Below are 13,997 nucleotides of genomic sequence, written 5' to 3'. Positions count from 1 at the left end.
GCAAAAGGAACATCCCCGGGGCTCGATCGGCGTGCAGCCAGAGCCGGACCCGCGAAAGATAGCCCGGCAGACAATGGGAAGGTGGGGTTGAAACTAGCCACCCGAGAAAAGCGCTCTCTATTTCCAGACAAAGAAGGGAATAAGACGTGACGCAACGAACAGTCTAACGCGCCCAGAGGTGTGACCTATTGACAGTGTTCAGTATTAACAGAAGAAAATTCCTGTATTCCTGCATGTTTCACGTGTGCCAACGTAGAATTTTGGCACGCAAAATTATGTGATATTCTGATCCAGACATAGGAAAAATATGTAGGGCACATCAATGTTTAGAGCTGAATTTTCTGTGCATCCCCGACTGGAAATATGATATACTTTATTTACGAGGCGAATTGAGGTCTGCAGATTTCCAGCTGTAATGTATTGCTAAGACGTGTGAATAAATTGCGTCTCCCAAGCCGAAAATTGGGCCCAAAGTTACCTCCACCCATGAAGGGACGCGACTGCTCTAATTAAAGGCGGGAGCTTGATTACCTAAAAACTGCCGATCGAATTGCGATCACACTTGGCTCGAGTAAAGGAGGGAATCGAGGTCTATAACACGCGCCCTTTAAAGATCTTGAACTCCAGTTATTAATGGCGCCGATTTCCTTAATTCAGCGAGAAGGAGTCTCCCACCCCAGGGCCATCGAGTTGACAATACAGCGCCGTTCCCGGTCCACACTGGGCAATCGCTGGACAACTGACAAATGACGAAGTTATTAACCGTCACGATCGTAAACTTTATAACCCCGGAGTGCATCTTGTGAACTGTGTGTTAGGAACTTGAACCATAGCCAATCGAGCCTAGGCAAAGGTCTCAGTGATGTGCTTAATTAATTAAGTTGGCCTCTAGATAGATCTTTATAAATAAATAGCGGGAGCTGCCTACGAACAATGCCGGCATAAATTAGTACCCTCTACCAGACAATTAGTGGTATCAAATTCAGAGCAGTAAAATTCGGTGGTAGAATAGCGTCGACAGGGAAATACGCTATTCTGAGTAAGGGTTCCTCAAGTCTTATGAGTCACCCCATTCAACGTATTAATGCGTGCCGCCCTTGGCTAGAGTGATCTGCCTCCATATAGGAAACTCCTGTGTAAATTCTGAGGATGTGTCGTTGTAGCCAAAGAATGAACGCGTGACGAGTGCTGGAGCTGATACCAGTTGGATTACTTCAAGATTTGTAGCAGTTGTACGAGCTGATCAGCATGATGACTGTCGCAGTCTAGGTTCGAAGGCTGATACTCTCGTCTACAGTGCCGAGAGGATGAACGAGTAGAACATCACCATGGGTTTTCCGCGAAAGGAAAAACGACCGCCAAACAGATGAGTTGATGTAATTTCATTTCTTAGCTCGATAAAGTGTAACCAGGACGACATAATATGAGATTTTCTTTTGTTTAAAACATAAATGCATAAATGCATGTCCTAATATTAAATTTGATTTTTCTTTTGTCATGTTAGCGTAAAATTAAGAGAGCTAAATTTTCCGGACGAGCCACATTTTTCTTTCTGATAACTATTTCGTGGGGAGTAGCTTTGTTGTTAGTAATTAGTAATATGCTAGCGAATATGGGAAACGAGGATATAATAGCATTTTGAGCTTCCCCTAAGCAGGATAGAAACCGTAGTGAGTGTTAAATGAGGGACACCATGTCCAAGAAGTTGCTATTAATGTCCAATGTGGTTCTCGTGAAGAAATAGCACGGGAGCTCACAGGTCACTTAGACAATGCATGCCTAGCTGATACGTACGTTAATATTAAGGCATGAACATTAAGAGTGAAGAGTTCTGACTGAGAAAGATACAAAATTGTGTTATTTAGATAGATAAAGTTAGGGACAATGTGCAAATTTCCCTTGATTTTTTACTTTTACTAGAATCTGCCTGAAGTGTTCTTTTTTTGTGCGAACCCAGTGTGAAGTGCTGTGGGACCTGGCCTGAGAGAGTCTTCAGAATGTTTACGGTGAGCGAAGAGAAATGTGAGGTTTTAGAAAGGAATAATGATAGCCCTCTGCCCAAGGAACTAGGCTGAGATATGAAATGAGGAATTCGAACGTTATAATGCCCCAAGATAATCGACGTGAAGAATGAGAGAAAAGAGAGCAAATGAATCATATTTCTTGAGAACTCTAAGGTGATAGGAATAAATGGAATGAATAAATAATGGGGAGTTAATAAGTGTATTTTAGGAAGGGAAATAGTGACTGTAATAAGAAGGTTACGGTCCATCCCGACCCATGAATGGAGAGGGTGACGAGTGACCAGTCTCCCGGCGTAAAAAAGAACATTTATTTGGTTCCGGTCGCCTTCGCGCAGACGTGTTGTGTATTGAAGTTAAAAACTATCGACCGTTGGTTTCACACTGTGTTTTCTTTGAATAGTTCGGTTTAAGGACACTTGTGTTAAATGATAATGGAAGATGGTAGTTAATAGATATATATCCCCCATGTACAGTAGTACGAGGCAACAGATAGCTAGGGAGTTTCAACTGTGTATCTCTCAGTCAGCAGGAGGCTTTTTCGAAACCGGATGACGACCAGGATGAGTCAGCATGCGCAAGCTTGCCTCAATCTTTCGCCGGGGGCAGAAGAAAATGATATCCATGTTGTTCTTACAGGAAAGACCCCATTTTCATTTAAAGAGTACATATGACTTTGTTCAGTGTATTGTTTTATTACTTGAGTTCAAACAGAACCGATGTTCATCGTTGTTTGTCTTGGTGTCAGGATATGCGGCGAATCCGTAGAATTTCGCTCATTGTTGTGCGTTTTTTCCTTATGTAGATATTTTTCTCATGTGTTATTTATGTAGCGTAGTGACCGCTTAATTACGTACTAAGAGTAGAGTTCTCCCCTGCAAACCATGTGATCTTACCGCGTCGGGGAATCTTGCGCGTCCCAATGAAACAGATAGCCGAGCCGCAGGTGCAACCATATCGGATGGGTATCTGTCGAGGGACAAGACTAAACAATGGTTCATCAAAAGGGGAGTAGCAGCCTTTCGGAAGTTGCAAGGGCGGCAGTCTATGTGATTGGCTGATATGGCCTTGTAATAATACTCAACATAGCTTAGCTGTGTTGATATTGTTACACGGCTGAAAGCAACAGGAGAATACAGCCTTAACTAACTCCCGAGGGCATGATGCTCTCTCTGTATGAATGATATACTGATGATGGCTACCTCCCGAGTAAAATATTCCGGAGGTAAACTAGTCGCCCATTCGGATCACTGGGTGGTGACTACACGAGAGGGGGCGATCATCAGTAAGATGGGTACAGACATTCTGCGAGTCGGAGCGTGGAATGTTAGAAGTTTGAATCATCGTGGTAGGCTAGAGAAAGTGAAAAGGGAGATGGGTAGACTAAAGTTAGATGAAGTTGGTATAAGTGAAGTACGTCAGCAGGAAGACCAGTATTTTTGGTCAGGTGACTACAGAATTATCAACACAAAACCAAACAGGGGAAATGCAAGAGTTGTTTTAGTAATGAGTAAGAAAATATTGCACCGGGTAAGCTACTACGACCAACATAGTGAAATTATTATTGACGTCAAGATAGACACCAAACCAATGCCCACCACAGTAGTGCATATCTATATGCCTACTAGTTCAGCGGGTGATGAGGAAATCTAAATAATATATGAAGAGATAGATTAATACAATATGTAAAAGGTGACGAGAATCTAATTGTGATTGGAGACTGAAATGCAGTGGTAGGCCAAGCAAGAGAAGGTAATACAGTAGGAGATTTCGCATTGCGGCAAAGGAATGAAAGAGTAAGTCGGCTGGATGAATTCTGCACTGGTCATAATTTAGTCCTTGCTAATACTTGGTTCAAACACCACAAACGACGGCTGTATAAGTGGTTGAGACCTGGAGACACTGGAAGGTATCAAATAGACTTCATTATTATTAGGCAGAAATTCAGAAACCAGGTGTTGGATTGCAAAACCTACACAGGAGCAGACGTGGACTCTGACCACAACTTGTTGGTCATGAAATGCCATCTGAAGTTGAAGAAATTGAAGAAAGGAAAGAATGCAAGGAGATGGGATCTAGACAAATTGAAAGAAAAGAGTGTGAGGTTCAAGGAACATTTAACACAAGGACTAAATGAAAAGGCTGAAGGAAACACAATAGAGGAAGATTGGATAGTCATGAAAAATGAAATGACTGGGTATTCTGGCGATACAACGAGAACTAGATCTTTAAGCCTCATTCTAAAAAAGCGACACAGTACCATTATGTATCTCCTAAACTCCTCATTTATTTATTTATTTATTTATTTATTTATTTATTTATTTATTTATTTATTTATTTATTTATTTATTTATTTATTTATTTATTTATTTATTTATTTATTTATTTATTTATTTATTTATTTATTCTCCTGTGAGAAATGTATTGTACGCGCACTTTTTAGTGATAGATTTTTGTACTCGATTGAAGAGTAAGAAGGGAGCACTGCCGGTTCCGGTAATACGCCAACTGAATGGAAATGAAATCTGAATGGAATCGATAATATAATCGATCGATATGAATTTTCTAAACCTTTATTATCTTACGCCAACAACTGTGTCACACACACGCAATATATAATACTATATAACATTTCCCGATGCGAAACGTGTTCGTAGCATGAATTCTATAGTTTGGCTTCGCTGTGTAAACAACAGCAGTACTAGTACTTAAAGTGTACGCCAGATGGCGCACAGCGATGATAAGCGATTCTTAGTTTGTGTTTCAAAGATTGCCAATACGAATCTCGAAGATAACAGGTCGACTGATTCAGCACTAGAGTGTAAATCTATCGCTAAAAAGTGCGCAGATAATACGTACCGGCATACCTAACGTTCACACTGTTGTATCAATCGTAGCATTTTATTATTTCTAGTCATAACACATCTAGTGCATTCTGGATGGCTTAAAATATGCCATCTTCTGAACATGAAGGACAGTGAAAATTGAAGTACGTGCTTTGCGATTTGGTCTTTCCTCCATTTACACTTGATCATACTTGCGTTGGTCCACCTCGCCAAATTGACCTCGAATACTGCCAAGCTGAGTGGTTCAGACGGTTGGGGTGCTGGCCTTCTGACCCCAACTTGACAAGTTCGATCCTCACTCAATTCGGAGGCATCTGAAGGTGCTCAAATACGTCAGCCTCGTTTTGGGTAGATTTACTGGTACGTAAAAGAACTCCGAAAACCGTCAAAGTAGTTAGTGGGACGTAAAAACAATAACTTTATTTATTTATTTATTTATTTATTTATTTATTTATTTATTTATTTATTTATTTATTTATTTATTTATTTGCACCGACAGAGATAGGTCTCATGGCGACGATGGGACAGGAAAGGCCTAGGAATGGGAAGGAAGCCTGGTGTGAAAATGGGAAAACACGGAAAACCATATTCAGGACTGCCGACAGTGGGTTCGAACCCACTATCTCCCGGATGCAGCTCACAGTTACGCACCCCTAACCGCATGACCAACTCCCCCGGTTGTTTATAATTGATCTCGGACATACGCACTCCCGAACTTAGCCAGTTCACAAATTTCCATACAGCATAACTCTCATTATGACTAAGTGACAATAATAATAATAATAATAATAATAATAATAATAATAATAATAATAATAATAATAATACGGTGAAATATCTAACAAATTGTAAATCTGACGAACAGACATCCAACCACTGTAAAGGGAAAAGTACATGACCTAGAAATCAGATATGACTCCAAAACAGTTTACTGTTAACATCTTAACATCCCAGCTAATTACTGCCAGGGAATTCCAGCACATTTCTCGCACCACTTTACAAATATTGCTTGTAATTTAATTAACGACGATGGCATGCAGGGAGATCCCACATCATTTGTCAGTAGCAGACCTACGTGTATAATTGAGAATTGATAATTTAATTAAGAGTCATGCAAAGGTTTATTACTGTTGACTCACGAGAGAGAAACATTCTACATTCGCATCAGTTTGAATAAGTGCCGGTCAAGTCATCAATAAACAAATGAAATTCAAGAAAGACCTGTATCTAGCATTCATCGCCTACAAGGCATTTGATTCGGTTGTGTACTCATACCTTTGGCGTGTTCTGACCAATCAAGGAATTCAGAAACATTACATCAAACCCTTTTCAACAAATCTAACAAAATCAGGCTTGAATCCGCCGGAATATCTTGAGTTTTAGGAATGATAGGGGAGTTCGTCAGAGAGAGTTCCTATGTCCCCAAAGCTATTCACCTCCTGGTATAATAATAATAATAATCCTATGGCTTCAGCTCCCGTGTGCAGACATTTTTATGTGACAACATCTGGCTGTCTGCTCGACAATATCGACGTTGCGTTTTACTATAAGCCTATAGAAGGCAGAGTAAACTGTATCTCTCCTGGGAGTCTAAGGCTGAATTTTAATGATTCTTTCCAAGTAAACACGGAACTTTTCATCATAGATCTTTTACATGCCGACATCGTACGACATGGAGTGTCGAATGGACTTTATTCCGCCCTTCAAAAATCTGACTATCTCTGCTGGGTTTGAATCCGCTATCTTGGGATCCGAAGGCCGACACTCTATCACTCATCCACAGAGACAGCTATCTCCTTATTGTGACATGTTTTTCAGAAAATGAGAAGAAATGGAATGATAAGTTTGGTATCAACATTAATGATAAGAAATTCTCAAATCTAAGGTCCACGTATTGTACCCATACTGGGCATTTAAGGGCAATATTGCGTAATTTGGTTTCACAGACAGATGTATAGATGGAATAGTTGAATGAGAACCGCCAAAAGTCACCTACCAGGCTTGAAGTCTCGTCCTCCCTACTTTCATTGCGTCACCGGCTGAACTCATGTAGCATACGGGCAATGGAATGTTCGAAATAGAAATAGGCACTATATTAAACAAAATGAAAGTAGGATTCTCTATAATGTGAGAGGAATACACTACTATTATTAAAAGAGAAGAATCTTCGTTCAAATATATTTTCTAAACATTTTATTATACTGATAGAAACCACACGAGATGATGCCGTATTTCAACACATGAGCAAAAAGAACAATTAAGACTGATACAAAAATTATATACATGGTATGCCTTCATGTCCTTGTAGTTTGTCCTCGGCATAGTTGATCCTTGGCGTACCTCAAATCATTTGAATAACACACACTAGTACTTGATTTTATTTATTTATAACAATGATATTAAAAGGCATCTAATGTTTTAATAAGCTGATCAAAAATGGATATTAAATGGTATCCATTCTGGTGATTAATTAATTAATTATTAATCCTCATTAATTAATCACATCCTTCATTAATTATTAATCATCATGATTTGGAATGAAAATCAAGTACATCTACTCTACACACGAGATTGCATCGCCGTATATCAAACACTTGGTCCATTTGACCATGATAATTATATATTTACACTGAACACATACGCATATCCTGGGTTTACCTAACAAAAATATTCAAAGAAAAATCAGCCAAAGCTGGAATCGAACCCATCACCATAGAACACATTGGGAAGTAATAAAACACGTAAACACATTACATAGAAAAATATCAACATATTTTACACAATACATCTTGAAGATATGGCTTAACCAAGCCATAGTATCTGGTTAAATTCTTCGCTCCAACATCATTCGAACACACGGATTCCAGCTTCCAAGGTAAAAAAAAAATAAACTCCAATCAAAGGCTAATTTAATGCCTAAGCATAAGAAGGGATCTATCCTTCGCAGAATCAGAAAATTATCCCCAATACTCGTAACGTATCATTAGAATGGAATTGAGACTGCTTTGGCGAATGAAAGGGAACTCGCCAGTAAACATTGAGCTTTGCTGGAAACTACAAAATCTCTCACTCGACCCTCAGTCGGCTAGTAATATACCTGTCAATCATGATAACAGCTGTGTGACCAGCCTTGTGGCTAACGTGCAACCATCGCCTTCACCGTGTAAGAACGTCGATTGCTCTATCTATGAGACAGTGTGGATGGAAGGTGCAAGAGGACTTTCACTGCACTCTACCGATGACTCGAAGCGGAGGGCTGACATCGTAGCCAGCAACAGAAAGAACAGTAGGGACCTACCGGTAAATCAGTGGTCTTAGATCCCACCATTCGCTTTGAAAGAGACTCGAATCAGGCTCGGGATGTGGACCTAGAAAAGCAAGCTATTTATGTTCCGTGCTTGCCTTGCATGTCAGCAAAGTATAAAATACCTACCGATCGGTGAATGTCAGAGACCTGCTATTCGGAGGAAGAGGTACCATCTCTAGTCAGACATCGACCTTACTACAAAACCTGAAAGTTCCATTCTGCGAAACAGAAAAGAATAGTAATACAGATTCTGAGAGACTCTCTACAAATCATTCATTTCCATCTATACCTGAGAACGTGATTAACATTCCTCCCCCACTAACCTTGGAGAAAAGAAGATAAGAACAACTGTTTGATGTTTTTAAACCCCATTTAAATTATAACCTGACTGTATTCTGGATCTGAATGGTGACCCTCGTTGGAGGACGGACGATTGATTTCTTTAATAAATCTCTCTCTTTCTCTCTTTCTCTCTCTCTCTCTCGCTCTCTCTGTCTCTCTGCGTGCTTTCCGACAAAAGTCTTAAGAAAACGTTGTTTTGGGCAGGGAAGAATTTGGAGTGAGGAGATGAGCAGCTCGACTCGACTAAGTGGGATGTTCCGAGCTATCATTTTAGGGAGAGAACAAACTGGGGCAAATATTAATTTATAGGAACAGAAATTAGAGAAGGGAATAATTTATCATAAATCGATAAATTTCCAAGTTCTTTGAAATAATTGACTAAAAGGCTAGTTAAGAATTAATGGGGAATCCGCCACCTGCGCGACAGTATTAAAATCCAGATCAATGATGATTGACTGGATCCTTTTCTCGAAGAGTTTACTATAACTTCTAAATGACGACAGCAAGCAAATCGGAATTATTATTAAGGAAATGAAAACTAACATCATGATCAATGCTAAGGTGAATCGGAGGGCGTGATGAAAAGAAATAACTGTTTGTTAGTCAATATTTTACACACTTTTATTGGGAGACATACTCCGAGAGATAAAGACCCACAGCATGTTTTATATTCCTAAATGTTTACCTTTGATTTGAACAGGAAAGTTGTAATTCTTTTGTTTTACCTTTGCCATGTAAAAATAATACACACAATAAATTTATTTCTTACCATCAATAAAATGTGCACTTATTAGTTAATTAATGTATGTATGTATGTATGTATGTATGTATGTATGTATGTATGTATGTATGTATGTATGTATGTATGTATGTATGTATGTATGTATGTATGTATGTATGTATGTTTAGTCCTCAGCCCGAAGGCTGGTTGGATCCTCAACAGCTCAACCATCAGCTGTCATAAATGGCCTAGGCATCACTGAAGAGGCGTACTAGGGAAATTAGGAGTGAAGTAGTTCCCGTTGCTTTCCTCACCGAGCCAGAAGTTGCTATTACATATCAGTCTGCCAAGCCCACTGAAATGCATGCACCAACTGACCCTATGAGCAACATTTTCACACCATTCATAACAGGGACTGGCTGCAGAAGGAATGGCATTACTAGGATCACTCATACCTCAGTCACTTTCATCTTGTCAAAGCCAAGGATAAAGCGGAGACAGATCAATGAAAGTAACAATATTGCTCTAGCCCATACCAGAAGACATAGTGCATTGTAAACACTACGTCCGGCCAGCAAAGGCATAGTTAATTAATATTCACTATAAATACAAAATATCAAATTCCGTACAGGCCATGAAGGCTCTGGGAAGGGTGAAATGTAAAGGCATCAACTAGAGATGGGCACTATCGACTGATAACTATCGAACTAGTCGATAGTTTAAACTATCGTAACAGTCGACTACTTTTAAAAACAAGTCGACTGAATTCAGTCGTACTCCCGTCACAGCGACGCGGAAGCGAATGGAACTATCGGTTTATGGTCATTTCGGATATGTAATATATAATATGTTAATTTTATATGTACATACTTAATGTGGCGATTTTCTCTTGTCGCTTATGTGATCTTTTTTTCGTTGCATATTTGTTTATATTAATTACGTTATTCATAAATAAGGCATAACTATAAAATAATCTGCATAAGTATAATAATAATCTAGAAAATATAGTAGTAGTGTGTTTGGCTATTCTCATATATATCTTGATTGTGTACTACAGCTACAAATTTTACATATTATTATTGCTAGCATTGTTCGGGTATAGAGCCTCATTGTCGTCTTTCTATGTATCACTGTCCATTTAGCACCAAGAAAGGCCATTCCTATGATGCTGATTCGTATTAAGGGCATCTCCCTATTTATCAGGCCCGTGTACGGACGAGTACGTAAATCGGATTTTAACCTGCGCAACTGTGAATTCTTCGATAGCGTAATTATATAAGTCTGGGATTGGGGTATGCGCCCAAGGTAGAGTAATGTTGTGGCAATTGCCAGGAATGAATGTAGAAAACCCCATGGAAAACTGCATTAAGGATATGATATCCGCTGTCAGTGAATGGAATACGGACCTGGGATATCCAGGTGGTGCAGCTTGTTATTCCTAATGTGGAGTGGTGTAATTTGTAAGTCACTCAATATAACATTAATTTTGTTGTAATAGGTGTCTATACAAGTGATTTCTAATTATTGGCATATTGCACTAAAATCAGTCGAATTCGTAAAAGCACGACTCCCCACTTTTGATACGGAGAGATTCGACTGGAAACATTCGAATGTTTTTCATGGACTGACTGCTTGCGTCATATGAATACTTTCTTTCGACTGAAAACATTCGACTATTCAGTCGATAGTTTGAAGGGACTATCGCCCGACTAGTCGATAGTGGTTTTCAGTCGATAGTGCCCATCTCTAGATATGGGGATTTTGTCGTATCCTGGCTATTCATACCGTAGAAAAGGGTGAACTTATCAATCCTTGTAAAATTTCGTACACTTTTAACAAGTTGAAAAATGATATGCCAAATTAGCAGACAGGTACTTTCTTGACGATGAAACGGCCTACAATTTTTGTTTGAGGTTTTGCCGTATCTCTATCGGCTTCATCACAGATTGCTTAAGAATCATAAATTCGGCTGAAATTTGAGTAGTGTTCCGCATATTCCACCCTTTTCCGCATACATTCAAGGCGGCTAGAATAATGAAAGTCGGTCTACATATGGCCAATGATTGTACCAAGGAGCCTGCTGAATTTCGTGCATCTATCTGTCTTGAGTGTGTAAATCAGTAAAATAATTATTGAAAATGATCACTATTGACCAGAACCGGGAAAATCAAGGTCAATCTAAGGTAGAAGGGGTCGAGATACGACAAAAGGTCATAGGATCAAAACTGTAGATCTCTTCATTTTAGGAGACGAAAGTGCAATCGTTTTGCTGATAGCGATTACCGTTTAGCTACAAAATCTCGAAACCAAAGTGCGCATCGTCATTAAATTCCGCTTAATATTTCGTATTCTTTACGGGGTAAAATATTGAATACTTGAACTTCTTGCAATTTCTCCGCAGTTTACAGGCTAAGAGCTATAACTTTGCCGTTTTAATTATCTAGGGCACTGCAACATGGCGTCCCAAATTTTGTTTTGGGGTGGGGGGCAACACTAAAAATATTGAACTCTTTGGAACTTTTCCCTAGCCTTCACACTAATACATACAACTTTGCCTAATTTAACGTTTCTACCTCATCTGGAAGTGGTCAATCATTTTTGTCAGTCAGTGAGTCAGCAGTACGGCTTTATATAATAGAGATTCTGCTTCCCTAGAAGCGCTCTAACTTGTACCAACATGTACATAGGCAGCTTTAGTAACAGTCGTGGTGAGATAGCAGTGATCAGCTCTACTGTTGCGCAGTTGGCTCGTTGGTCTAGGGGTATGATTCTCGCTTTGGGTGCGAGAAGTCCCGGGTTCAAATCCCGGACGAGCAAGTCAGTTTTTAAATGTTTTCGAGGAATATCAATGTACTTTACTGATATTGCCTTGCGAAGAGTTCTTCTGCCTATTTGATGTAAATCTTCCCTTACATGCGTTTCCTAAATATGCCAGTAAAACCTTATATACAGTAAAGTCCCTCTCAATTGAACACACACAAGAGCAAATGGACTATCCCTGGATTCGAGTTACAATACTTGAGCGTTTTACCTACTGTCCAGTCGATTCCATCATCACTAAATGACTAAGATACGGTTCCATCATGATCTGCGATGGTTGCTCTATGATTTCAAATTGAATTACATAATTAAGAAATGGTGGTGATTATTAATCGAGATCGGGGATTTTTCTCCTTGAAAATTGTAACTGTCCGCCTGTGTGGAATAGTGGTTAGCGTGATAACTTGCCACACCCACTGGCCCGAATTCGATTCCCGGCTCTGCCACGAAACTTCAAACGTGGCACGATGGCTGGAACACGGTACAGTGTGGGGCGCTGCCATCTGGAGCTGTTTAACGCGGTGTCCCAATTCTCCTCCAAGCAAATGTCGGTATGGTACATTATTGTAATCCAGGGCTTTCGCAGTTCAACGAATAACCAGATCAATCCCAGTGAAACGTGAGTGGCTACAGTTCTCTACTTCAAACTATGGACTGTGAGATTACAAAACTCTTGGGCTCGTCCAGGATTTGAACCCGGGTCCTCTCGCACCCTAAGCGAGAATCATACCCCTAGACCAACGAGCCACTCGACAGCTCGCGCTGTAAAGATAGCATGTATTTATTCCCACGATAAAACGTCACCTGACTCGCGATATAAACGCGTGGATTTGATTAGTTTAACGGATTCGAATTGACTGTAGATTTGGCAACGGGGAGGGTGAGGGTGAAGCGACTGTGGGGCGCTCTTTCTGTCGGTGCTGCCAACTCGACTGAGAGTTATTTAGAGCGCAACACCACATTCACTGGTATACATACCACTTGGTTACAAGTAAAATATTCACTTATATTAAGACACCTAAATTTGAAAGTGGTACCGGTACATACCCCTGTAGGATTGATTCCCTCCTCGGCCATGCTCGAAGTGGTTTCTCGCGGTTTTCCATTTCTCCTCCAATCAAACGCCGGGATGGTACAAAACTTAAGGCCCTCTTCCTTGTCTATCCCCTCCAATCTTCCCATTCCCCCGCAAGGTCACTGTTCAGCATAGCAGGTGTGGCCGCCTGGGCGAGGTACTGTTCATCCTCGCCACTTGTATCCCCCGACCCAGAGTCTGCTCTTAAGGCAAGACGGTAAACAGATAAAGAAGAAGATAACGGTCATTCACTAAATTCTCATTGCAGTCTGTCTGTTTTAACCCAAAGTTCTTCCTTCAATTATGTTGTGACATTGAAGATAAGACTCTCTTTCGCTAGTTGGGGCTCCGCCCCTAAACACCCAACTCCTCTACATTACAAGTGGTCACTTGGAAAATTACTATGCGCGTCAAGACGGCCCATATTTTTGCGTACTTATTTGGTCCTATGATATTTTCTCGCACAGTATATTCACGGTTTGTAGCAGAGATAGATGTAAACGTTTCGACGCGATGAACATTACGTACGTTTCTTAAAAAATGCGAAATTATTATCCTAACGTAATGGGCAGCTTTAGTCCTAAAACTTGGTAGGTGCATCGTAGTTGAAACGATCTACATTTTCGTTTATTGATGTTTTGTCGTATCTGCATGGTGTAAGCCGTAGACTGGCTTAGAACCTTACATTAGGATTACAGTGTCCACATATTCCTTCCATTTCTGCATTTGTCCACGGTGCTAGAATCATGCATTTTTCTCACATATGACCCACGGACGTTTCAGTGAGCCTGCCGAATTTCATGATTCTGTCGTTCTTATTTGTGTTAGCACAGTAAAATTAGATTTAGAAAATGTACAATATTGA

General features: G+C 40.0%; 2 non-coding genes across 2 annotated transcripts; one reads left to right on the top strand and one right to left on the bottom strand.

Annotated features, from left to right (window-relative positions):
• The first annotated feature begins 11,982 nt into the window (after positions 1-11,982).
• On the top strand, positions 11,983-12,054 carry TRNAP-UGG (transfer RNA proline (anticodon UGG)). The gene has a single exon. It is a non-coding gene; the product is annotated as a tRNA-Pro (tRNA).
• A 678-nt stretch (positions 12,055-12,732) lies between these two features.
• TRNAP-AGG (transfer RNA proline (anticodon AGG)) lies at positions 12,733-12,804 on the bottom strand. Its single transcript has one exon. It is a non-coding gene; the product is annotated as a tRNA-Pro (tRNA).
• Positions 12,805-13,997: the final 1,193 nt, after the last annotated feature.

The sequence above is a fragment of the Anabrus simplex genome, chromosome 4, assembly GCF_040414725.1.
Source record: "Anabrus simplex isolate iqAnaSimp1 chromosome 4, ASM4041472v1, whole genome shotgun sequence".
Lineage (NCBI taxonomy): Eukaryota > Metazoa > Arthropoda > Insecta > Orthoptera > Tettigoniidae > Anabrus > Anabrus simplex.
The sequence above is the reverse complement of the archived record's forward strand: the minus strand, read 5'-3'. Positions and strand labels throughout refer to the sequence as shown.